The following is a 25,793-nucleotide window of genomic DNA, read 5'->3' on the forward strand; positions in this document are numbered from 1 at the left end:
GATTCCTGGTGGTGAGCCTGATACCTACAAGGCAGGTCTTCTTTGAGCAGCTCTGGTTTAGGTTTTAAGAGGTTGGGGTGCCTGGGTGGCTCACTCTTGATTTCAGCTCAGGTCATGATCTCATACAGTTCATGAGATGGAGCCCCGAGTTGAGCTGTGCACTGACAGCGCAGAGCCTGCTTGGGATTCTCTCTCTCCCTCTCTCTCTGCTCCTCCCCAACTTGTACATACTCTCGCTCACTGTCTCATTCTCTCAATAATAAAAATAAAAAGGTTTCAGAAGGTTGAGTCAATGTGAAGCTCCCTGCAGCTTTCAGAAACATTAATTTTTGTTTCTTGTAGTTCTTCTGGCCACAGTATTAGAGACATATCTGCGCTTGTGCTATTCATCCCTTGGCTGTTATGTGGAGTCTACAAAATCGACTGTGTGAAGGTGTTTGTGAAAATTTATTTAGGACAACTTTTGTTTCTTTTTTAAATTTAAAACTCCTTGTAATGTGATAGGCACTTGTACTCACCATACAGAATCAACACAAATTTAATAGTTTTTTTAAAAAAATTTAAATGTTTATTTATTTTTGAGAGAGAGACAGAACATGAGCAGAGGAGAGGCAGAGAGAGAGGAAGACACAGAATCTGAAGCAGGCTCCAGGCTCTGAGCTGTCAGCACAGACATGGGGCTCTAACCCACGAACTGTGAGATCATGACTTGAGCACAAGTCAGAAACTTAACCAACTGAGCCACCCAGGTGGCCCTAGTTTTTTTTTTTTTTTTTTTTGTAAGTAATAAACATTATAGATTCAGTTGATGCTCTCCTGCCTTCCATTTCCCCATCCTTCCCAGGGAAAATCATTATCTTGCAATTAATGTGCATCCTTCTTGGCTTTTTATACTTTAACTACATAAATATTTATCCATAAACAGTGTATATTACTATTTTGTGTGTTTTTTTACATGTACATATTTGGTTTCATATACATCCTTTTGATACTTCTCACCATTGACTTTCTTTTCTTTTTTTTGTGTGTGTGTGTATCACGACTATATTAACAAAGTAAAAAGATAACCCATAGAATGTAAGAAAATACTTGCAAATCATATATCTGATAAGAGATTAATATCCATAATATATAGAGTAAACTGAAAACTCAACAACATACAAACAAGACAGGTTATTCAGATGTTGAATCTATAAATTTGTGTCTTCTACCAAATTTGATAGGTTTTCTGCTATTATTTCTTCAATTTCCTCTTCCTCCTCCATTATCTTACTCTTTTCCATGTGGACTCCATTTATCCATGTGTTAGACGTTTTGAAATTGTATTCCATGATCTGAAGCTCTCCTCACTTTAAAGAAAGAAGTTTTTCTCTCTCTTCTTCAGATTGGATGATTTTTATTGTCTTCATTCTGCTATTTCATTACTGGCTGCTTAAGGCCAGCCAGGATTTTTTTTTTTTACTTCTGGTACTATATTTTTCAGTTGTAAAATATACATTCAGTTCTTCTTCCTAATACCTATTTCTTTCTTGATCAACATTGGCTTTCAGTTTCTTAAGTTGGTACAGGTAAAATAATTGAATTTATTCTTTTTTTATTGTTGTCTGGCTTTCTATGTTACAAACTTACCATCATTTCTTTCTTTTTATATTAGTGGTATTTATGGATTGTTTTCAAGTTTTCACTCTTAAAGCAGTATTTGCCATTGATAGACACATGTGCATGAGTTTCTGTGGGACATATATTTTGAAGAGCCATTGTTGATTCTTCGGGTTTGTGCATTCTCAACTTCTGTACATAATGTCACATCACATAGTGATATACCAATTTACGTCCCTTGGCAGTGCATGAGAATTTCTGTACGTCTCCATCTTCATAATCATTTGGAACCATAAGATTTAAAAACTTATAAAAACATTATGGATGTGAATGGTATGTAATTATTTTACTTCCCATTTCCCTGATGACTAATGAGATTGAGCATTTTTGGTGATCATATTTCTTCCTCTAAATGGTCTACTCATATACTTTTGCCATTTTTCTATAATATTTGTCTTTTATTAATTTATAGGCATTTAAAATATATTATGGATTCTTTTCTTTTATTGGTTATTGCAAATACTTTTATAAATTATAATGGCATGAGGTACCTGGGTGGCTCAGTTGGTTGAGTGTCCAAGTCTTGATTTTGGCTCAGGTCACGATACCAGGGTCATGGGATCGAGCCCTACGTGGGGCTCCATGCTGAGTGTGGATCCTGCTTATGATATTTCCCTCCCACCCCCCTCACCACCTCTGTCCCTCTCCTCTGTTCTCTCTCTCTAAAATAAGTAAAATGAAAAAAAAATACTATGGCTCATCCATTCTCATTGTATCGTGTCTTTTGTTTTAACATTAATAATTTTTTTGATATTATCCATATCAATTCTTTTCTTTATAATTCTTTGTGTATTACTTGATTCCTGCAGAATCTACAATTTTTTTTTAAGAATAAGTCTTAATTCGGGGCGCCTGGGTGGCTCAGTCGGTTAAGCGGCCGACTTCGGCTCAGGTCATGATCTCACGGTCCGTGAGTTCGAGCCCTGCGTCGGGCTCTGTGCTGACAGCTCAGAGCCTGGAGCCTGTTTCAGATTCCGTGTTTCCCTCTCTCTGACCCTCCCCTGTTCATGCTCTGTCTCTCTCTGTCTCAAAAATAAATAAACATTAAAAAAAAAAAAGAAAAGAGTAAGTCTTAATTCGTAGTGAAATAAGTCCCTGATACAATTTTTTGGAAACATTATAGGATAGTGATTAAGGGTTGGAGGTTCTAGAATTAGGCTGCGTGTGCTCAAAGCCTACCTTTGCCACTAGCTCACTGTGTGAACTTGGCATGCCTGTAACTTTTTACACCAATAAGACTGGAGCAAGAATAGTACCCAGCTCATATGTTGTTGTGAGGATTAAAGGAGATAATACACATAAAGCTTGTGGCTGAGTATTTGGTATATAGTAAGAGCTCAATAAATGTTACCTTTTTTTTTTTTTAAGCTTCTATCATGATCATTTCTTGGTGTGAAATTGGTGCCCAGTTTCTTGTGTACTCAAATCACTGCGTTACTCGGATTGTTTCACGAGAGCTGATTCCTATCGAGTATTCCAGGAGGGTAGAACGTTTGGACCCTCATGCTAACTGTGGGTTCTAGCTTTGATGTAGTTGAATTCTTTCCAGGAATTTAACAAAACAAGTTAATCATGTTTCTTTTCTTTAATTGAGTTATAGTTGACACACAATGTTACATTAGTTCCAAGTATGTACAACATAGCACTTTCACAAGTTTGTTTGTTTGTTTGTTTGTTTATTTTATTTTAGAGACAGAGAGAACATGCGAGTCAGGCAGAGGGGTAGAGAGAGAGAGATTCTTAAGCAAGCTCCACACTCAGGGTGTAGTCCGTCGCAGGGCTGGATCCCACAATCATGGGATCGTGACCTGAGCTGAAATCCAGATTCTTTTTTTTTTTTTTTCAACGTTTTTTTATTTTTTTTGGGACAGAGAGAGACAGAGCATGAACGGGGGAGGGGCAGAGAGAGAGGGAGACACAGAATCGGAAACAGGCTCCAGGCTCTGAGCCATCAGCCCAGAGCCTGACGCGGGGCTCGAACTCACGGACCGCGAGATCGTGACCTGGCTGAAGTCGGCCGCTTAACCGACTGCGCCACCCAGGCGCCCCTGAAATCCAGATTCTGATGCTCAACTGACTTGAGCCACCCAGGCGCCCCATGATTTCACAAGTTGATACACTGTGCTGTGCTTACCACAAGTGTAGCTACCATCTGTCACCATACAAGGCAATTATAGTATCATTGACTGTATGCTCTATGCTGTATAATTTTGTTTCTTGTTTGTCCCCTCACATAGTTTTAGTTCAGATATCAGGTGGGATTTGTTTTCTTAAAATTGAATGAGTAACAATGCATCTTAATTACTTTGGGATGGGAGACCTCTCTGCATCAGACCAGACCTCAGTAGTCTCTATCCTCCACAGGGCTGTTCCTAGCCAGGAAGTGAGGAAAGGGAAGGAAAGCAGGACATGAAGAGGCTGATGGGCAGTGGGATAAAAGGTTTGGCTCTTGGTTCCTAAACTAGGCTGAGTGTTGGAATCTATATGTTGAACTGGATTAGAGGATAAGATGCTCTATTTTAATAGCTTGCTTTATTTTCTTTTATAAAAACATGTTTTATCTGAAGAGCTTCAGAAGGCAAAAATCTAAAGGAACAGATCATTGAAGAAGAAATGGTTTCCAAAATTTTATAGAAAGTAGCAGTTATTATAACAAAGTCCATTTTTCTTCTGTGAAAACTTTGTATTTGTTTATGACAACAATCCTAACTTTTAATATAGTTTTTTTTTTTTTTTAATTTTTTTTTTCAACGTTTATTTATTTTTGGGACAGAGAGAGACAGAGCATGAATGGGGGAGGGGCAGAGAGAGAGGGAGACACAGAATCGGAAACAGGCTCCAGGCTCTGAGCCATCAGCCCAGAGCCCGACGCGGGGCTTGAACTCACAGACCGCGAGGTCGTGACCTGGCTGAAGTCGGACGCTTAACCGACTGCGCCACCCAGGCGCCCCTTAATATAGTTTTTGATAACAGCTTTCTTGGGATATAATTCATGTATCATAAAAATCACCCTTTTAGCATACGAAATTCACCCTTTTAGCAGTGGCTTTTTTTTTAAAGTTCGTTTATTTATTTTGAGAGAGAGCACACGCATGCTGGTCAGGGACAGGGGGAGGGAGGAAGAAAGAGAATCCCAAGCAGGCTCTGCACCCTAGCACAGAGCCCAATGCAGGGCTCAAAACCATGAACCGTGAGATCGTGACCTCAGCCAAAATCAAGAGTCATAGGCTCTTGACTGAGCCACCCAGGCACCCCTTGCAGTGGCTTTTAATAAAACTTTTAGTCATTCTTATATGTGGAATTTAAAATGCCAAACAAATGCATACAAGGGAGGAGAAGCAAAAATAATACAAAAACAGAGAGGGAAACAAACCATAAGAAACTCTTAAACACAGAGAACAAACTGAGAGTTGCTGGCTGGATGTTGGGTGGGGAAAAGGGCGCAAGGGGTGAGGATCATTAAGAAGGGCACTTGTTGGGACGAGCACTGGATGTTATATGTAAGTGATGAATCACTAAATTCTATTCCTGAAATAATTATTACATTATATGTTAACTAACTTGGATTTAAATTAAAAAAATAAAAATAATAAAAATACAATGCCTTTTGGAAAAAAAAAACTTTTAGTCATTCTCAGTTCTCTGTTTTTCCTTTTATGTTCTGGCTCTTCACTCTTTATCATTCTGTTGTTTTGGATCCCATTATAAATAAGCTGTAATCATAAGTACCTTCGCTGAGCTTCTTGTTGAGATGACTCAACCCAGCGTTAGACATAGTCTTCAGCTTAATGGAAGAACTTTCCATTTTTTTTTTGCAGTGGATTTCCATATTTAATAAATATTTTAACACTTAATCAATCAACCATGTGTTTCTGAATTTCCAACAGTTTTCAACAAACATATTTCCAAAATCTGTGCTTTCAAAGTTAATTGTGTTATTTCTCTTTCTCAAGAAATAATTAGGTTAGAAGAAGTCCGTATGCTTTCATTTTAGTATCATATGCTCATTGCAGAAAGTGTTGAGGAGGAAAAGAACTCTAAGTGCAGATATTGTTGCTGGTGGTAGTAGCTGGGTGTGTGCGTGTCTGTGTGGAGAGTGTTTGCAGACCATCCTGTCTCCATAGGGCGGGGGGGTCAGTTTCAGTTCTTATATCCCACTTGATGAGAAAAACAGCTATACTTGTCCCTGCACCTTCTGGCCCTTGTGCAGTTGGGTATTTTAGTTATGCTCAAGCTATTAATCATGCCTTTTTATAGCTCCTGTTCTCTGCAGCGTGTTTTCACTAGAACTAGAGATTCTTGATTTCTCTTTTCATCATCCTATCTTTGAATAATGAGGAAGCAGAGAAGGTTGCAAATATTTAATAGGCTTTGATTCTTATTTCTTCTCTTATGAAGTTTGAACTTGACAACTTTGCAATTAAAATTTTTACATTAAAAATTTTTTCAGATTAAGACTTAATAACTAGTGTGTTTGTGTGTGTGTGTGTGTGTGTGAGTACATAGGTGAGAGAGGAGGAGAGAGGAAGAGAGAGAGAGATGGAATTATTTCTTGTGGTTTGATTTGTGAAGTAACATTTTTAAAATTCACTCCACAAATATTTATTGAGGGCCTCTTATATGCAAGCACTATTCTGGGCCCTTTGGATCATAAGTGATTAAAAACAACCCTAAATTTCTTTTTTCATGGCACTTATATTCTAGCAGATAGATAAAAACATAATCAATGATAAGTTACATGGTGAGTACTATGGAAAAAGAAAAAAAATGAGCATGGTAATGGAGATTGGGCATACAGGGGTGTGTGGATATCATAGGTTGTAATTTTTAATAGGGTGGTCCACCATGTCTCAGAGAGAAGGTGACATTGGGAAAAACTGGAAGGAAGTGGAGAGTGAGCCAGGCATATATATCAGGAAGAGCATTCCAAGATGAAAGAACAGCCAGTACAATGACCCCAAGACTAGCGCGTGTCTGTAAGGTATGAGTAACAGGGCTATTACTCCAAAGATTGGTGTTGAGCGGTCTCATTGAAAACTGTACTGGGATAAATATTTGGAATTATCCATGTCTCTGGCAGTATTTTCAGTTTTATCTTGGGTTCTCAAAGGATTGCATTTTATCACCAAAGAAGACCATACAAATTTTCACTTTGGGGTTTGAATGTAATCCACCCCCGTCCATCTCCCCACAATATAATGCATTTGGATTCTTCTTTGCAAGGCAGTATCACTTCCATGTAGTTAAATGTACTTCTCTTTTATGTTTAGTACATGGACGGCTATGGTTTACTTTTGTGCAAGGTATTTTACTGTGTGTGGTTGGTAGATATTTTTAGTGCTAGCCTGCTGTAGAGCTTACAAAGTGGCACATGATTTCTACTCTGCCTAAGAGATGAAAGGCATACTTCCAACCCATCTTTGAACATATCCTGCTTCACAAATGGAGAAAATGGACCTAAATTGCATTAAGAGAGTTTTGTTAGCTATGTAAGAGGGAAAATAAGATGATTCAGCATTGGAACAGACCACAAATAGGGGTTGAGGAACTCTCTCAAGAACTTATAATAAAATAGGCTCAACAATCATTTTTTCATAATAGTTTTGAATGGATATTTGTTTCCTAACAAGTGGGAAATGAATCACATAAGTCATTGAGCTTCCCTAAAACTCAAAGTTCCATCTTTCTCCCTCTGTCCTGTAGATAATGTATATTTTAAGTCATGTAACCAAATGACTACCACCCTCACGAACAAATGTTAGTTGAATAAATTGGGCACAGAAATACAGATTAGTAATTTTAAGGACCATCAGTGGAAAGCGCATGCTGGTAAGGGTTATACCCTTTTTAACAGTGATAAATGTTTGTAAATACTAGAGAACTAAAAGAAGCCAATAAAACAGTTTATACTAATGAAAGCAGCCTTCATTATGGTTATACTCCTGAGAACTCCTTCCCATTTTTGGATCATTACAATTTGCAAAATAATGTTTGTTTATGTTATTGTCAGATAATAGTTGTCAGGTTTATTTTAAATTCATAAGTGAGCACATCCTTTGTGCCAAGAAAGGTGCTAAGTGTTGGGAATACATAGGCACTTGGAATAGAGATGAAAATGCAGGGTGATGTAGCTGTAAGGCATGGACCTCAAGAGACAGGGACGGAGGAATTGTCATATGGACGTGACAGAGGGTAAGCAAGAACGATTCCGAGCCCTGGATGCAATACAAAATTCTGTTTGCACATATTCAGACTCTTGCTGCTTATGTGGTGCAGTCATAAGTAGCCCTGATAGAGCTAGAGTGTTCTGCTCACCTTACATATACTCAATCTTCCCAGCAATCCTGAGGTTGGTACTGTTGTTCGCATTTACTAAGTGGAGAAATTGAGGCACACGGAGTTTAGATAACTTGCCCAAGATCATTAACTTGGGGGAAGAGGGGGGGAGGTGGAATTTGAAACAGTAAATTTGGCTCTAGAATCTAGAGTCTTAGCCAATACCCTCTGTAGCTTTTCATAAGAAACTGCTCACAGTTTTAAAACAGAGGGAAACTCTTGAGGATGAAACAGTTTCATGCTGGATTATATTATTTTCTTACATAGTAGTTGAATGTCTTTGCAGACAGTTGAAATCTGTGGATGTAGACTGTGAGTTCCTCACTGTCTTCTCTGGTTCTCACGGCGTCCCTGTGCACACGGAAAGGGTTCAGGATGCAGTGGTGGTATGGAGGCGGTCGACACATGCAGGGAAGAGCAGAGAAGGACAAAGGGGATGGATCGGTGGCAGTTTGCTGAAGATGCTGATCTGGGGAACATTTCATTCAGGAGTCCATGCCAGGAGGCAGCTTCCCAGAAACTCAGCGTACATAGTTCAGACCCACTTCTCAGAAGTGAATAAATTCCTTTATGTTATCATTTAATAAATTAATTGAAAAGTGAAATCCATATTACTTCAAAGTATTCATTTGCTTCAGAGCAACAACCAGTAAAAAACTGTCACAAAATGGACAGAAAGATGGTACCCAGGCTTTTTCCTTTGTAAAAGAGAATCAAGATGTCTTGTAGGAATCCTTTCTTCAACCCAGCATGTGAGATGCACAAAGCCCTCATTATGCTTTAATTTTCCTCCGGTAGAGGCAACAGCTAGAGAGTTTGTTCAGCTTTATATCAAAACACATGAGCAGCATAGAGACCTAGGTCATGTATAGAACATTAAAAACAGCCCAGTGTGTGCTCCTGGGTTGAGGCCAAAAGTTTACACAGAGGGAAGAAAAAAATGGCTCTCCTCTAGTTGGTGACTCCCAGGCTCCACCAACCCACCCTAATGAGGTCATGGCTGCTTGTGACTCTATTGGTTTATCCTTTCTGTTTCTTACATAGAGGTAGTCAGATTCTGTCATGCCTTTGACCTGAAGTTGTGTCTAGCAGAGCTGAGTGTATGCCAGTGAAGAAAACAGTGGTGAGACTAAGGATTTTCTTTCTTTTCCGGTTTAGACACAAATTCATAAAAAATTGGAAATCTCCAGTATTATGTTTCGGTTTTTTTTCTTCGTGTATGAAGATGCATTTTAGGGCTAAGGGATACTCTACATTTGATTCTGACTTTATGTCATTAGACACTGTTTGTTAGCTTGTCCTAATCTAGAAGACCTTTTAGTGATGATCTATGTCCTATCTCCCTCTTTTAGGGGAGCAGTTGTTCCTTCTATTTGGGCTTTTCAGAGTCAGACTCATCAGCTTATAGAGTTCGCTTGTTGCAAGTAGTAATTATTTTCTAGGTTACAGTTGGTTACAAGATTTCCCTGCCATAACATATACACACATGCACAGAAATGTGTGCACGCAGGCATTATTTGGATGTACAGTGGATACTGTGACTTGATTTGTTGAGCTTTTCTGTCTGTCTTAATAACAGTATCTTTTAGAATTTCCTACTTTCAGAGATTATTTACAGTCAACGTATTTTTAAAAGGCATTTCACTTTTCTAGGGGAAGTTTTTCATGCTAAGTATTAGGTGACAAGAATGACCTATTTATTTCCAGGGCTAATAGTGACTGGCTCCAATAAATAATAGAAGTGTAAGTAAAAGTAATTTCTAGGGGTACCTGGCTGGTTCAGTCAGTAGAGTGTGCAACTTTTGATCTCAGGGTTGTGAGTTCAAGCCCTGTGTTGAGTATAGAGATTATTTAAAAATAAAATATTAAAAAAAAGGTGATTTCTAGAGTTTCTTTCATTACCCTTATAATAAGGGTACCCCTTTGATTTTTCCTCATAACATGTCTGAAAATTGTACTTTATTTAGATTTAGATGCTTTTGAAATTAGCATCCCAGCAAGATTATAGGCCAGATACATGTAATGTAACGCACATAACGACAGTTTTCTTATTGCGTATTTGTGTTTTCTCTCAAATATGCGTCATCATGGATGGATTCTTTGCATTTTCCTTTAACCTAAGGGTACAGAGTTATCCTTCAAAGCAGTTTGGAGACACCAGCTAGTAGTATGTGGAAGCCCTTCAGTTTAAGAATTTGGAGGGAGGGGGGCAGATTCATGTCTTACTGAATCTCTCTAGCAGATTCTTGCTATATTCTAATGTATGCATGCATTGAAAGATTCCATGGTCTTGAGACATGGTTTCCTCAGAGATAGCTGGTAATGTTTTCTCTCTTTCTCTCACACAATTTGACTTTGTTCCTTTCCTTCATAGTTCTGGTGAGTAAGATAACTAGTGTGTTCTTCATACCAGTCTTCATTCTAGCTATTTGAGAAACCACCAAAAAATGAAATATTTTTGCAGGAATTCTTATCTCTGGAATTCTCTCATTTGGTGTCCTAATAAAGAAAGCCCTTGGTAATGGGAAAAGATATTTGCAAATGACATATCGGACAAAGGGCTAGTATCCAAAATCTATAAAGAGCTCACCAAACTCCACACCCGAAAAACAAATAACCCAGTGAAGAAATGGGCAGAAAACATGAATAGACACTTCTCTAAAGAAGACATCCGGATGGCCAACAGGCACATGAAAAGATGTTCAGCGTCGCTCCTTATCAGGGAAATACAAATCAAAACCACACTCAGGTATCACCTCACGCCAGTCAGAGTGGCCAAAATGAACAAATCAGGAGACTCTAGATGCTGGCGAGGATGTGGAGAAACGGGAACCGTCTTGCACTGTTGGTGGGAATGCAAATTGGTGCAGCCGCTCTGGAAAGCAGTGTGGAGGTTCCTCAGAAAATTAAAAATAGACCTACCCTATGACCCAGCAATAGCACTGCTAGGAATTTATCCAAGGGATACAGGAGTACTGATGCATAGGGGCACTTGTACCCCAATGTTTATAGCAGCACTCTCAACAATAGCCAAATTATGGAAAGAGCCTAAATGTCCATCAACTGATGAATGGATAAAGAAATTGTGGTTTATATACACAATGGAATACTACGTGGCAATGAGAAAAAATGAAATATGGCCTTTTGTAGCAACTTGGATGGAACTGGAGAGTGTGATGCTAAGTGAAATAAGCCATGCAGAGAAAGACAGATACCATATGGTTTCACTCTTATGTGGATCCTGAGAAACTTAACAGAAACCCATGGGGGAGGGGAAGGAAAAAAAAAATAAAAAAAAGAGGTTAGAGTGGGAGAGAGCCAAAGCATAAGAGACTGTTAAAAGCTGAGAACAAACTGAGGGTTGATGGGGGGTGGGAGGGAGGGGAGGGTAGGTGATGGGTATTGAGGAGGGCACCTTTGGGGATGAGCACTGGGTGTTGTATGGAAACCAATTTGGCAATAAATTTCATATATTAAAAGAAAAAAAAAAAAAAAAAGAAAGCCCTTGGTGGGTGACTGTTAAGTTATAGGTGAAAAAACATCTTTTTTTTTTAATTGAAAAATAATTTTTTATTGAGGTATAATTGACATACAATAGCCTACAAGTATCAGGTATACATCAGAGTAACCAATATTGAAATTTTTTAAAAAATTTTTTAATGTATTTATTTATTTATTTATTTATTTTATAAAATTTACATCCAAATTAGTTAGCATATAGTGAAACAATGATTTTAGGAGTAGATTCCTTAATGCCCCTTACCCATTTAGCCCATCCCCCCTCCCACAACCCCTCCAGCAACCCTCAGTTTGTTCTCCATATTTATGAGTCTCTTCTGTTTTCTCCCCTCCCTGTTTTTATATTATTTTTGTTTCCTTCCCTTATGTTCATCTGTTTTGTCTCTTAACGTCCTCATATGAGTGAAGTCATATGATTGTCTTTCTCTAATTTCACTTAGCATAATACCCTCCGGTTCCATCCACGTAGTTGCAAATGGCAAGATTTCATTCTTTTTGATCGCTGAGTAATACTCCATTGTATATATATACCACATCTTCTTTATCCATTCATCCATCGATGGACATTTGGGCTCTTTCCATACTTTGGCTATTGTTGATAGTGCTGCTATAAACATGGGGGTGCATGTGTCCCTTCAAAACAGCATACCTATATCCTGTGGATAAATGCATAGTAGTGCAATTGCTGGGTCATAGGTAGTTCTATTTTTAGTTTTTTGAGGAACCTCCATTTTCCAGAGTGGCTGCACCAGCTTGCATTCCCAAGAACAATGCAAAAGAGATCCTCTTTCTCCTCATCCTTGCCAACATCTGTTGTTGCCTGAGTTGTTAATGTTAACCATTCTGACAGGTGTAAGGTGGTATCTCATTGTGGTTTTCATTTGTATTTCCCTGATGATGAGTGATGTTGAGCATTTTTTCATGTGTCAGTTGGCCATCTGGATGTCTTCCTTGGAGATGTGTCTATTCATGTCTTTTGCCCATTTCCTCACTGGATTATTTGTTTTTGGGTATTGAGTTTGATAAGTTCTTTATAGATTTTGGATACTAATCCTTTATCTGATATGTCATTTGCAAATAGCTTCTCCTATTCTGTCAGTTTCCTTTTAGTTTTGCTGTTTGTTTCCTTCACTGTGCAAAAGCTTTTTATTTTGATGAAGTCCCAGTAGTTCATTTTTGCTTTTGTTTCCCTTGCCTCTGGAGACCTACTGAGTAAGAAGTTGCTGTGTCCAAGATCAAAGAGGTTTTTGCCTGCTTTCTCTTCAAAGATTTTGATGGCTTCCTGTCTTACATTGAGGTCTTTCATCCATTTTGAGTTTATTTTTGTGTATGGTGTAAGAAAGTGGTCCAAGTTCATTCTTCTGCATGTTCCTGTCCAGTTTTCCCAGCACCACTTGCTGAAGACACTGTCTTTATTCCATTGGATATTCTTTTCTGCTTTGTCAAAGATTAGTTGGCCATACATTTGTGGGTCCATTTCTGGGTTCTCTGTTCTGTTTCATTGATCTGAGTGTCTCTTCTTGTGCCAGTACCATAGTGTCTTGATGTTTACAGCTTTGTAGTATAGCTTGAAGTCTGGGATTGTGATGCCTCCTGCTTTGGTTTTAGTTTTCAAGATTGCTTTGGCTATTCGGGGTCTTTTCTGGTTCCATACCAATATTAGGGTTATTTGTTCTAACTCTGTGAAGAATGCTGGTGTTACTTTGATAGGGATTGCATTGAATATGTAGATTGCTTTCGGTAGTATTGACATTTTAAAAATATTTGTTCTTCCTATCCAGGAGCATGGAATCTTTTTCCATTTTTTTTGTGTCTTCTTCAATTTCTTTCATAAGCTTTCTATAGTTTTCAGTGTGTAGATTTTTCACCTTTTTGGTTAGATTTATTCCTAGGTATTTTATGTTTTTGTGTGCAACTGTAAACGGGATCGATTTCTTGATTTCTCTTTCTGTCGCTTCATTGTTGGTGTATAGGAATGCAACTGATTTCTGTGCATTGATTTTATATCCTGCAACTTTGCTGAATTCATGAATCAATTCTAGCAGTATTTTGGTGAAATCCTTTGGGTTTTCCATATAGAGTCTCATGTCATCTGTGAAGAGTGAAAGTTTGACCTCCTCCTGGCCGATTTGGATGCCTTTTATTTCTTTGTGTTGTCTGATTGCAGGGGCTAAGACTTCCAGTACTATGTTGAATAACAGTGGTGACAGTGGACATCCCTGTCTTGTTCCTGACCTTAGGGGGAAAGCTCTCTGTTTTTCCTCATTGAGGATGATATTAGTGTTGGGTCATTCATATATGGCTTTTATGATCTTGAGGTATGCTCCTTCTATCACTACTTTCTTGAGGGTTTTTATCAAGAAAGGATGCTGTATTTTGTCAAATGTTTTCTCTGCATCAATTGAGAGGATCATATGGTTCTTGTCCTTTCTTTTATTGATGTGATGAATCACGTTAATTGTTTTGTGGATATTGAAACAGCCCTGCATCCCAGGTATAAATCCCGCTTGATCGTGGTGAGTAATTTTTTTTAATGTATTGTTGCATCCAGTTGGCTAATATCTTGTTGACGATTTTTGCATCCATGTTCATCAGGGAAATTGGTCTATAGTTCTCCTTTTTAGTGGGGTCTCTGTCTGGTTTTGGAATCAGAGTAATGCTGTCTTCATACAAAGAGTTTGGAAGTTTTCCTTCCATTTCTATTTTTTGGAACAGTTTCAAGAGAATAAGTGAACTCTTCCTTAAATGTTTTGTAGAACCCCTGGAAAGCCATCTGGCCCTGGACTCTTGTTTTTTGGCAGATTTTTGATTACTAATTCGATTTCCTTACTGGTTATGGGTCTGTTCAAATTTTCTATTTCTTCCTCTTTCAGTTTTGGTAGTGTGTATGTTTCTAGGAATTTGTCCATTTCTTCAAGATTACCCATTTTATTGGCATATAATTGCTCATAATATTCTCTTATTATTGTTTTTATTTCTGTTGTGTTGGTTGTGATCTCTCCTCTTTCATTCTTGATTTTACTTATTTGGGTCCTTTCCTTTGTCTTTTTGCTCAAACTGGCTAGTGGTTTATCAATTTTGTTAATATTGTCGAAGAACCAGCTTCTGGTTTCATTGATCTGTTCTACTGTTTTTTGGTTTCGATAGCATTCATTTCTGCTCTAATCTTTATTATTTCCTGTCTTCTGCTGGTTTTAGGTTTTATTTGCTGTTCCTTTTCTAGCTCCTTAAGGTGTAAGGTTAGGTTGTGTATCTGAGATATTTCTGCCTTCTTTAGGAAGGCCTGGATTGCTATATACTTTCCTCTTATGACTGCATTTGCTGCATCCCAGAGGTTTTGGGTTGTGGTGTTATCATTTTCATTGACTTCCATATACTTTTTAGTTTCCCCTTTAACTGCTTGGTTAGCCCATTCATTCTTTAGTAGGATGTTTTTCAGTCTCCAAGTATTTGTTAACTTTCCAAATTTTTTCTTGTGGTTGATTTCGAGTTTCATAGCGTTGTGGTCTGAAAATATGCACGGTATGATCTTGATCTTTTTGTACTTACTTAGGGCTGATTTATGTCCCAGTATATGGTCTATTCTGGAGAACATTCCATGTGCACTGGAGAAGAATGTATATTCTGCTGCTTTAGGATGAAATGTTCTGAATATATCTGTTAAGTCCATCTGGTCCAGTGTGTCATTTAAAGCCATTGTTTTCTTGTTGATTTTTTGATTAGATTATCTGTCCATTGCTGTGAGTGGGGTGTTGAAGTTTCCTATTATGGTATTACTATTGATGAGTTAGTTTCCTTATGTTTGTGATTAATTGATTTATATATTTTGGTGCTCTCACATTTGGTGCATAAATGTTTACAATTGTTAGGTCTTCTTGGTCTATAGCCCATTGATTATGATATAATGCCCTTCTGCATCTCTTGATACGGTGTTTATTTTAAAGTCTAGATTGTCTGATATAAGTATAGCTACTCCAGCTTTCTTTTGTTGACCATTAGCATGATAGATGGTTCTCCATCCCATTATTTTCAATCTGAAGGTGTCTTTAGGTCTAAAGTGGGTCTCTTGTAAACAGCATATAGATGGATCTTGTTTTCTTATCCATTCTGTTACCCTTTTGATTGGAGCATTGAGTCCATTGACGTTTAGAGTGAGCACTGCAAGATAAGAATTTATTGCCATTATGATGCTTGTAGAGTTGGAGTTTCTGGTGATGTTCTCTGGTCCTTTCTAATCTTTTGTTGATTTTGGTATTTATTTATTTATATATATACATATATATATATTTTCATCTTTTCTCCCCTTAGAAAGCCGCCCTTAAAATTTCTTGCAGGGCTGGTTTAGTGGTCACAAACTCCTTTAATTTTTATTTGTCTGGGAAACTTTTTATCTCTCCTTCTACTTTGAATGACAGCATTGCTGGATAAAGAATTCTTGGTTGCATATTTTTCTGATTCAGCACACTGAACATATCCCGCCACTCCTTTCTGGCCTGCCAAGTTTCTGTGGAAAAAAAAAAAAAGCATCTTTCTAATATCTTTGTCATTAGAGACTTACTGTCTTTTTTTTTTTTTTTTTTCTCTAAAGCAGGAGCTTTGTTCTTGTGATATTTTACTTGATTATTTCTTCACTAAGTTCTTGGAAAACTTTTGGACAGTTGAGATATGTTGGCAAATGAGGAATCTGGTCCTTTCAAAGTTTAGTATATGTATGTATAAGTTTATGTTTTTATGTTTTTGTGTGAGCAGAAAGCCCTCTGGAGTTATGTTCAATTACAGTCTTTAGTTCTAGGAGAGAAAAACCCTTTTTATCCCATGAGAATTTGTTTCTCAAAGGAAATGTTATGGAATTCTTATGTTCTGGGTATTCATCATGGGATTTTGTTCAGTGTTACTTCTGATTCTGCTTTCTTTGGACGCTTGGAGCTGGCCTTTTAGTGGAAATGAGACATAATTCTCAGACATCTCTAATGTCTTTGTAAAGGAGATGAAATTAAGCAAGCAAGCAGACAAAAGTCCATTGACATACCAGAACTGAGTGAAGTGAATCTTGATGTGATGAATTCACCATTCTTAAGTTTATTCTCTGGACTTGGCCTTTTTCCGATGTTGCCTCCAGGAGAGAGTGTGACCCAGCTGGCAGACACAACCTTTCTCTCCAAGGCTGCTTTTCAAATGATCTGATTTAGAGCTGAACTCACTACTTACTCATTTGATAACGTCATAGCTTAACTGCCTACTCATTTTCCCTCCTCTGCTTTTTTTTTTTCACCTGTCTTTTGTTTAGCTTTCAGTAGTTAGATTATTCTTTGTAACCAGCTTTTATATACTTTGTCCATAAACAAAAATTTTAAAGCATTTTTCTCACAGCATTCTATAATTAATACCCTTTCACATTTGGGGAGAAGCAAGATGAAGTATAGAAAGTTTTCATAACTCCACTCTTAAATCAAATATCAAGTCACTAGTGGGGCCTGGAAGCCCTGTCATCTTTCTTCCAAGCCTTTTTCATTCAGGAAGAGTATCCATTTTTCAAGACTGATTCATCTTTTGTCTGCTCATTTTGTCTGCTGATTTTGTTGCATCCAAACATTGGGGTTTCTTGCACTCAGATTTAATTACAGCTCAATATGACTACATATTATATTGTTCTCTGGCTACTAAAGATCTTAAAGATCTGCTTTGACTTCAAAATTATACGAATAAGCGTCTCTTGTTCAGACCTTAAATGAATGCTTAGTAATGGGCAGTTAATGGCCAAAATGATGGAGAGACTGATGTATCAGAAGATAGCTGGAGCATAAATAGGTAATGAGGCTGCCTGACTTCCTGAATGGAGATGGGAAAATCGAGCTGGTGTCTGTGTCAGCATAGTCTCTGTGCTTCCAGTTTATCGGAGTAGAGGGGCCATTGGAGACAAGGGCCCGTGGCTGCCAGGGAATCACAGACTTTAGGGTGTTCAGTGCCACCAGAACTGGACACTTCAGCAAGGTAAATTCAGAGAATGCCTCTCAAAAACTCATCTAAAGAAAGCCTTGTTGGGGCGCCTGGGTGGCGCAGTCGGTTAAGCGCCCGACTTCAGCCAGGTCACGATCTCGCGGTCCGTGAGTTCGAGCCCCGTGTCAGGCTCTGGGCTGATGGCTCAGAGCCTGGAGCCTGTTTCCGAATCTGTGTCTCCCTCTCTCTCTGCCCCTCCGCCATTCATGCTCTGTCTCTCTCTGTCCCAAAAATAAATAAATGTTGAAAAAAAAATTAAAAAAAAAAAAAAAAGAAAGCCTTGTTTATAAAGTTTGTGTGTGTGTGTGTGTGTGTGTGTGCACGCGTGTGTGCGTGCGTGTGTGCGTGTGTGTGTGGTATATACGGCTTCACCTAGAGGTACTCTAGGTGCAGAGATTTCTATGGCATCATATCTGTCCTTGGGTCATCCATCTCAAAACAAGGGTATGTCACATCAATTGAACATGTTTACATTGATTGTAAAAATTTTCACGTCAAATAAAGTCAGTGCAAGGACAGGCATTTGAGTTGGAGAGCAAGTTCATCTGGAGGGCAAGACCATGGGAATTGGCTGCACTTTAGGCTTACTCATGTTATTTCCTCACAGAATTCTACTTCATAAAATTATTTCCATATCTTAACTAACTAGCCAGGGGAAAACTATCTTGTTCATGTGGCCACAACAAATTGTAGAATGAAGAATCTTAAGGTTACTAGATGTGTCTCTTTGAGCTGTTTTGTCCAAAGTCCATGCAAGGCAATGGAGTAACTACAGTGAAATGATGGTCATTTTTCAATTGGCCTTTTCTGTTGTAGAAAAAAAGGATAATATATGCAAGTGATTATTGGTGTTTTGTTTTTTACTGAGCTCAAGGTGTATTAGATGCCAGGAATTACACTTGCATTTTTTTTTCTCTTTTATTTATTTTTTTATTTTTTATAATATATGAAATTTATTGTCCAAATTGGTTTCCATAAAACACCCAGTGCTCATCCCAAAAGGTGCCCTCCTCAATACCCATCACCCACCCTCTCCTCCCTCCCACCCCCCATCAACCCTCAGTTTGTTCTCAGTTTTTAACAGTCTCTTATGCTTTGGCTCTCTCCCACTCTAACCTCTTTTTTTTTTTTTTTTTTTTTTTTCCTTTTTTCCTCCCCCTCCCCCATGGGTTCCTGTTACGTTTCTCAGGATCCACATAAGAGCATAGGGGCACTTGTACCCCAATGTTCATAGCAGCACTCTCAACAATAGCCAAATTATGGAAAGAGCCTAAATGTCCATCAACTGATGAATGGATAAAGAAATTGTGGTTTATATACACAATGGAATACTACGTGGCAATGAGAAAAAATGAAATATGGCCTTTTGTAGCAACGTGGATGGAACTGGAGAGTGTGATGCTAAGTGAAATAAGCCATACAGAGAAAGACAGATACCATATGGTTCCACACTTGCATTTTTTTAAAAACTCAGTTGAAGCAATCAAATGGCAAAGAAGTATGTAGGATGCAGAAAAGCTAGAGATTCTGTTACTTGCATTAAAGACTTCTTTTTAATAATGTTCATTACTTTCAGTTATTGTGCTGCACAATGCCATTTGATTGGGAATATTCCCACCCATTGGTATTCATTGATTCATTCAAGTTGGGCTTAATTAAACACCCAGACTACCTTGTCTTTCTCTTTGTGTCAGAGTTCCAATTCTACCATGAAAGTTTTAGCATCAACTTAGCTTTCAAAAAGGGTTATGAATAAAGCAGTCTTCAAAAGTTCCTTTGTATTTATTTGATCTTTGGGTTATGTAGGTTGGCCCTGGTTCATTGGCTCCAGAAGATATCAGGAGAAAAAGGCTGCCGAGAGGCAAAATGCACAGGAGCATGGGGCTATGTTAACTTCATATTTAAATTTCAGCTCTTAGCCATGAATAATAAATAGGCCTCAATCTGGAAATTTATATCAGGTTCTTCTGGTCCTAAAATTCTGTGATTCATTTTTGAAATTTGAAATTAAAATTATCCTTATGTAATTTTATTGATTTATGAAGTTTTCTTGCCATCTGGATAGTTATTTTATATCTTTGCATGTTTTCCCCTTAATCTTTTGTTTCACAGCTTCTATAAATGTCCGCCTCACTACTTCTCTCAGTCCTGAAAACACACACATACGCTCACACAATTTACCATACCTATGTAATTTTTTTTTCCTTAAGAGATACCTACTTTAAACTAATTCTTAATTTCTTAGGTTGTAATCAAATTGGCCTCAGAACATGTGCTCTGTGTCAGATGTGGTAACATTATTGACTGTTCTGATGAAAAAGTTCTAAACACTGCTTTTCATTATTTAAGTTTTCTTTTCATATATATTAAAAAAGCTCATTGGAGCATTTTAATGGCTCTAAAAATGCTCCTTTTGTATTTAAAAAAATTTTTAACATTTATTTATTGAGAGACTCAGAGAGACAGAACATGAGCATGGGAGGGGCAGAGAGAGGAGGAGACACAGAATACGAAGGAGGCTCCAGGCTCCGAGCTGTCAGCACAGAGCCCGACACGGGGCTCAAACCCACGAACCGTGAAATCATGACCTGAGCTGAAGTCGGATGCTTAACTGACTGAGCCACTTAGGTGCCCCTGATGTTTATTTATCTTTGAAAGAGAGAAACAGAAAGAGTGCAAGCAGGGGAGGGGCAGAGAGAGAGGGAGACACAGAATGCAAAGCAGGCTCCGGGCTCTGAGCCGTCAGCACAGAGCCTGACGCGGGGCTTGAACTCACAAACCGCAAGATCATGACCCGAGTTGAAGTCAGACGCTTAACCAACTGAGCTACTCAGGCACCCCAAAATGCTCTTTTTTAAATAATTACTCATATGGGGTGCCTGGGTGGCTCAGTTGGTTAAGCGTCCGACTTTGGCTCAGGTCATGATCTCACGGTCCGTGAGTTCGAGCCCCGTGTCGGGCTCTGGGCTGATGGCTCAAAGCCTGGAGCCTGTTTCGGATTCTGTGTCTCCCTCTCTCTCTGACCCTCCCCCATTCATGCTCTGTCTCTCTCTGTCTCAAAAATAAATAAACATTAAAAAAAATAAAAAAAAAAATGATTACTCATATGAACCCAGTAAAACCTGCAAGCACCTCCAAACTGCAGAATGGAAGCCAGGATGACGTGTGATGGGAATGGTCTCTGCCGCCAAGTAGCGTGACATTGCAAATGACCTTTGCCCACACTGGCCTCACTTTCCTTGTTTGTAAAATAAGGGTGTTGCATTATATGAGCTTTAAGGGTTTTCTCCATATTATTCTATGATACTGAACTGTTTGATTAATAGTTTTTAAAATCACAAATCATTCTTATGTAGTAATTTGAAAGAATGCATTTCTGCAAAATTACATTTTAAAAACATCCCTGAGAGCCAGGAGCACCTGGGTGGGTCAGTTGGTTGAGTGTCTGACTCTTGATTTCGGCCAGGGTGTGATCTCATGGTTCATGGGTTTGAGCCCCCCATCGGGCTCTGTGCTGAGTGGAACCTGCTTGGGATTCTCTCTCCACCCTCTCTCTCTGCCCCTCTCTCACTCACGGGCACTCTTTCTCTCTCTGAAAATCAATAAATAAACTTAAAAAATATCTCTGGGAGCAATTACAACCTTTTACATTCAAATTAAAGTTAATAAATATTAGAAATTTTCTTTGACAATGTGCGTTAGGAATTACCCAACCTGCTCCTGAAAAAAAAAGGGAAAATCCTGATATTGTATGGGTTCTCCTGTTTCAAACATTTTCTTTTTCTTTGAACTAAAAAGGCAGGGTCTAAGATTAACTTTCTGAGACCCACTCTGTCTCACTTTGATGGTGTTGGCTAAGAAGCTGCATTGTTAATATGGCATGAAGTCAGTGTAATTCTACTTAATTTATTATTTCTCCAAGATAACCTGAAGACATAAACATGTTTCTTTTCTTTGGCCTGGTTTTTAAACAAACATGGAGAAGGCAGGTTCCTGAATGATAGAAGGTCACAGAGAATACAGGGACGACATTTACTGTCGTGGTCACCACTGCAAGTTGGGTTTGGTTGGGAAAGTCTGATGTTTGGAGTTTGATCCTTATGCCTTCATGGGTATCAGTGCTTCCAGTGTGAGTGCCATGGAGGAGAGTGACATGGAACCATTGGTGAAATCAACTCTTTATTGAACCCCTTTTCTAAATGTTCAGGCACATTGCCATTGATGCTGTATTGGTTTCGTATTGCCGCTGTTACAGCATTACCACACATTACATTACCACAAAATTAATATAACAAAACAGCAAAAATTAATTTTCTTAAGTTCTAGAGATGAGAAGCCTGGAATGGGTCTTACAAAGTGAAGGTGCAGGTGTTGGCAGGAGTATGTTCCTTCTGGAGGCACTAGGGGAGAAATGTTTCTTGCTTTTTCCAATTTCTAGGGGCTTCCAATGTTCATTGGCACGTGGCTTTTGCCTCACCTTATTCTCATCTCTGTTTCCATGATCACATCTCCTTCTCTGACTCTGACCCTTCTAAGACTCTGGTTTTATAAATACCCTTGTGATTAGATTGGGCCCACCTGGATAATCCAGGCTAGTCTCTCCATCTCAGGATCCTTAAATTAAGCACATATGCAAGCTCCCTTTTTCCATGTATGGTAGTATGTTCATGGGTTCCGGGAGCTAGAGTTTGGGACTCTTTAGGGCCATTATTCTATCTGCTATAGATTCCTTTTAGTCACTTATGTGTCTCCCAGGTGCCACCTCCTCAGAGAGGCTTCCAGGACCACCTAGAATCTCATCTATCCTGGTCACCTGTTTACCTTGTTTTGTTAAATCTGGGAATAGTGTATTTATTTTCCAATTTTATTTTTTATTATTAATTTTCTGTCATTTTATTTGTCACTTTCTTTCTCCTTCCACTTGAAAACAAGCTCCAGTAACAGAGAAACATGGTCAGTTTTCTTCACTACCTTGTCTACCAGATCAAAATAGTTCCTAACACTTGGTAGATTCTCAGAAGATGTTTATTGAATGAATCAATCTGTATACAGTCTAAGGAAGCCTGCCTTACATTACAACAATAGTAATATATACTTGTTCCTATTACTATCAATAATGTAATTTTTTCTTTTTACTAAATAGCAGTTAAACATGCTGTCAATAGATTTTCTTTTGAATTTAAGTAATGTGTTTCTCTTTGGGACATGTATGAGATCAATAAAGATACCAGATATAAACTGAAGCTACAGGAAAAACAAAACATAGGGACTAGATGAAATTAATATAAACAGTGAGTATCTTGCTAAGAAAGAATGGTTATATTATCTTGATCCCTACAATGAATCATGATGCCTTGATGAATAACATGGGGCCTCTTCCCTGTTGACAACAGTAAATGCCAAGAAAGAATGGAGGGAAGAGGGAAGAGAGGTTTTAATTGAGACATCAATTCTGGTAAGCCGAGCTTTGCTCAGCCTGTTCCAAAACATGGTTGTTAGCACTTCAGGAAACTCTGAAAGCTTTTAGACAAAGGGAAAGACATTAATGGCATTAAGAACAACCTTGATGGAAGGAGTGCGTTTCTATAAGCAGGCAATTTGTAGCTGTTAAATTTTTGCTCATTTTTGTATCCAGGTGACTCATAAAACAAACCCTCAAATGAGTTAATCGGGAAATACTTACTGAGTACCCCATGCTGGTCAGTACTGAGGCCCTCATATCAAATTGAACAGTATTGAGGAGGAGAGGAGGAGGAGGCTTGGAAGGGTTGGGAAGACTTCATGGAAGAGGAGTGTTTAGGCTAAACTGTGTTTCCTCCAAAATTCATATGTTGAAGCTCTCACCCCTGCTATGACTGTATTTGGAGATGAGGTATTTAAAGAGGTAATTAAGACTAAATGAGGTCATTTGGGTGGGCCCTAAATACAGGATGACTGATGTCCTTACAAGAAGAGAGAGAGGGGGGCACCTGGGTGGCTCAGTTGGTTGAGCGTCCATATCTTGATTTCAGCTCAGGTCATGATCCCAGGGTTGTAGGATGGAGCCCTGCATCAGGCTCCATGCACAGCATGGAGTGAGATTCTCCCTCCCTCCCTCCCTCCCTCTCCCTCTGCGCCTTTCCCCTGCTCGTGCTCTCTTTCCCTTTCTTTCTTTCTCTCTCTCTCTCTCAAATAAAAAAAAGAAGAGATAGAGAGACACCAGGCATGCACACATACAGAGTAAAGGCCATGTGAGGATCCAGTGAAAAGCCAAGGAGAGAGGTCTCAGGAGAAACCAAATCTGCCTTTACCTTGATCTTGTAGTTCTAGCCTCCAGAACTTTGAGAAAGTACATTTTTGTTGTTTAAGCCACCTAGTCTGTGGCACTTTGTTATGACAGCCCTCAGGGATTGATACAAGGAGGAGTTTGATCTACACCTTGAAAGATGGATAGGGCCATTTCTGGGAAATGGCCTTGGTGAAGATCACTCAGTATCCAAGGGTCTGGTTCATCATGGCACTTTGCAGAAGTGATGAATGAAAGCCACAAAAAAAGCTGGAATGCACACAGCTTGTTGAATTAAAGAGTAGAAGAGAGAATTGCGCATGAATAGAGTACACGTGGGTCCTTGGGGACTTGTGTGGCATTGTCTGGGAGGTGGGGAGGAGACTGTGGAGGATCTTGATATCCAGGGGGAGAAAGTTTGTATTTGATACAGTAGAAAATCTGGGGCTTACCAAAAGTCAATTTTAGATCAGGGAGAATATGATCTATGGCAGATATGGAAATGAAGAGTAAGGTGTGGCTTCAGGAATTACAAGAAGAAAAAAAAAAGCCAGAGTTTGGTGATAGATAGCCTGGGTGTTAACTGGGAAGAGCCAGCAGTTAAAAATGAATGGTAATGAGGTAATGAGGCTGAGAGGTGTTCAAATAGTTGTTCATTCTTGGGGTTTCATGGGGATTGGAATGTGTTAGCAACTGACTAACTGGAATGCCCTACCCCCACTTCTTTCAAATACTTGAAAATAGAAGGATTACCCTTTCTTTCCGTAAAGCTTTATTATTATCAATTAAGCTTTCTCCTTTCACCTACAACAAGAAGCTTACTATGTGTGAAGATCCCAGGGATGATTGAGGTGCCCTTTATGCCCCACAGAATCCTAGGATAGTTCTTTTTTTAAGATGTGCTCGTTCTCCGAGAACAGTAACACCATCTGCCTCACGTACCACATAAATACAGTTGCTCAGATGGTTCTTATCTATAAAATAGCGTTTGTTTTATTTTCACTGTTGGAATTATACGTGTTTATTTTAGAAATTTTGGATACCAGACAGACATAAACAAAAAATTAAAATAATTCATAGTCCTGCTTAGCTATAGCTACAGTTAATATTTGGGGAATCAAATGGAATAGTTTTGATTACTTCAGTTAATGCATATGATTATTGAATATGTTAATATTAGTGTTATTGGTAACATTACATTTTTTTTTTAAGTTTAGAGTCCCTTGTGATTTTCTCTGGGAGTTCCTAGAATAGCATAGAAAATAGTGACTTTTTTTTTTTTCAAACAAATTTTCATAGGTGGTATTTGCAGTAGATAGCAGAGGTTCAGTTTTGCTCTTAGGAAGATGTGGAAACCTCTCTGAAATAATGTTTGGTAAATTAGAACTGACTTATTATTTTTAAAGTGTGTGTTTCATTTAGGATGAAGAAAGTTTTTAAGAGATTCAGATATCTTCCTTGTAAATAGCGCGTATTCAATGTATTATTTTACTCTTGAACATATTTTTCCTATCTTTTTTTTAATGTTTACTTATTTTTGACAGAAAAAGAGAAAGAGAGGGAGAGAGAGCGCACACATGGGTGCAGAGAGAGAGGGAGACAGAATCTGAAGCAATGTGGGGCTAGAATGAACCTGCCAGATCATGACCTCAGCTGAAGTCACACTTAACCGACTGAGTCACCCAGGCACCCCCCATATCTCTTTTTTAACATACAAAGTTTAATTTTAGAGGAGCCAGTCATTTAATACAGAATAAAATGAATGAAGTGCAGTCTTCTTGGAAATGAAATGGTTAGCCACTTGAGATAAACCAGAAAGGTAGGGCACTTGCCCTCTAAGGTTAGGTGGTATTTTACTTCAGACTGGTGAATGTTTGGCTTCTAAGAATGTGCAGATTTGATGTTTTTTTCATTTCATGTCTGCGTTGAATTGGCTTTCTAATTTACGATGTTATAAACCTTTTTGAATCATCATAAGAAATGCTTATTGTCCGATTGCCGTGGCTAAATAATAAAT

At 38.5% G+C, this 25,793-nt stretch overlaps 1 protein-coding gene across 35 annotated transcripts in view; it reads left to right on the forward strand.

Moving 5' to 3' along the window:
- ADAM22 (ADAM metallopeptidase domain 22) overlaps nucleotides 1–25,793 on the forward strand; it is a 241,527-nt gene that overhangs the window by 17,487 nt on the left and 198,247 nt on the right. The gene's annotated exons all lie outside the window — the stretch shown is intronic.

Source organism: Leopardus geoffroyi, chromosome A2 (genome assembly GCF_018350155.1).
Source record: "Leopardus geoffroyi isolate Oge1 chromosome A2, O.geoffroyi_Oge1_pat1.0, whole genome shotgun sequence".
Classification (NCBI taxonomy): Eukaryota; Metazoa; Chordata; class Mammalia; order Carnivora; family Felidae; genus Leopardus; species Leopardus geoffroyi.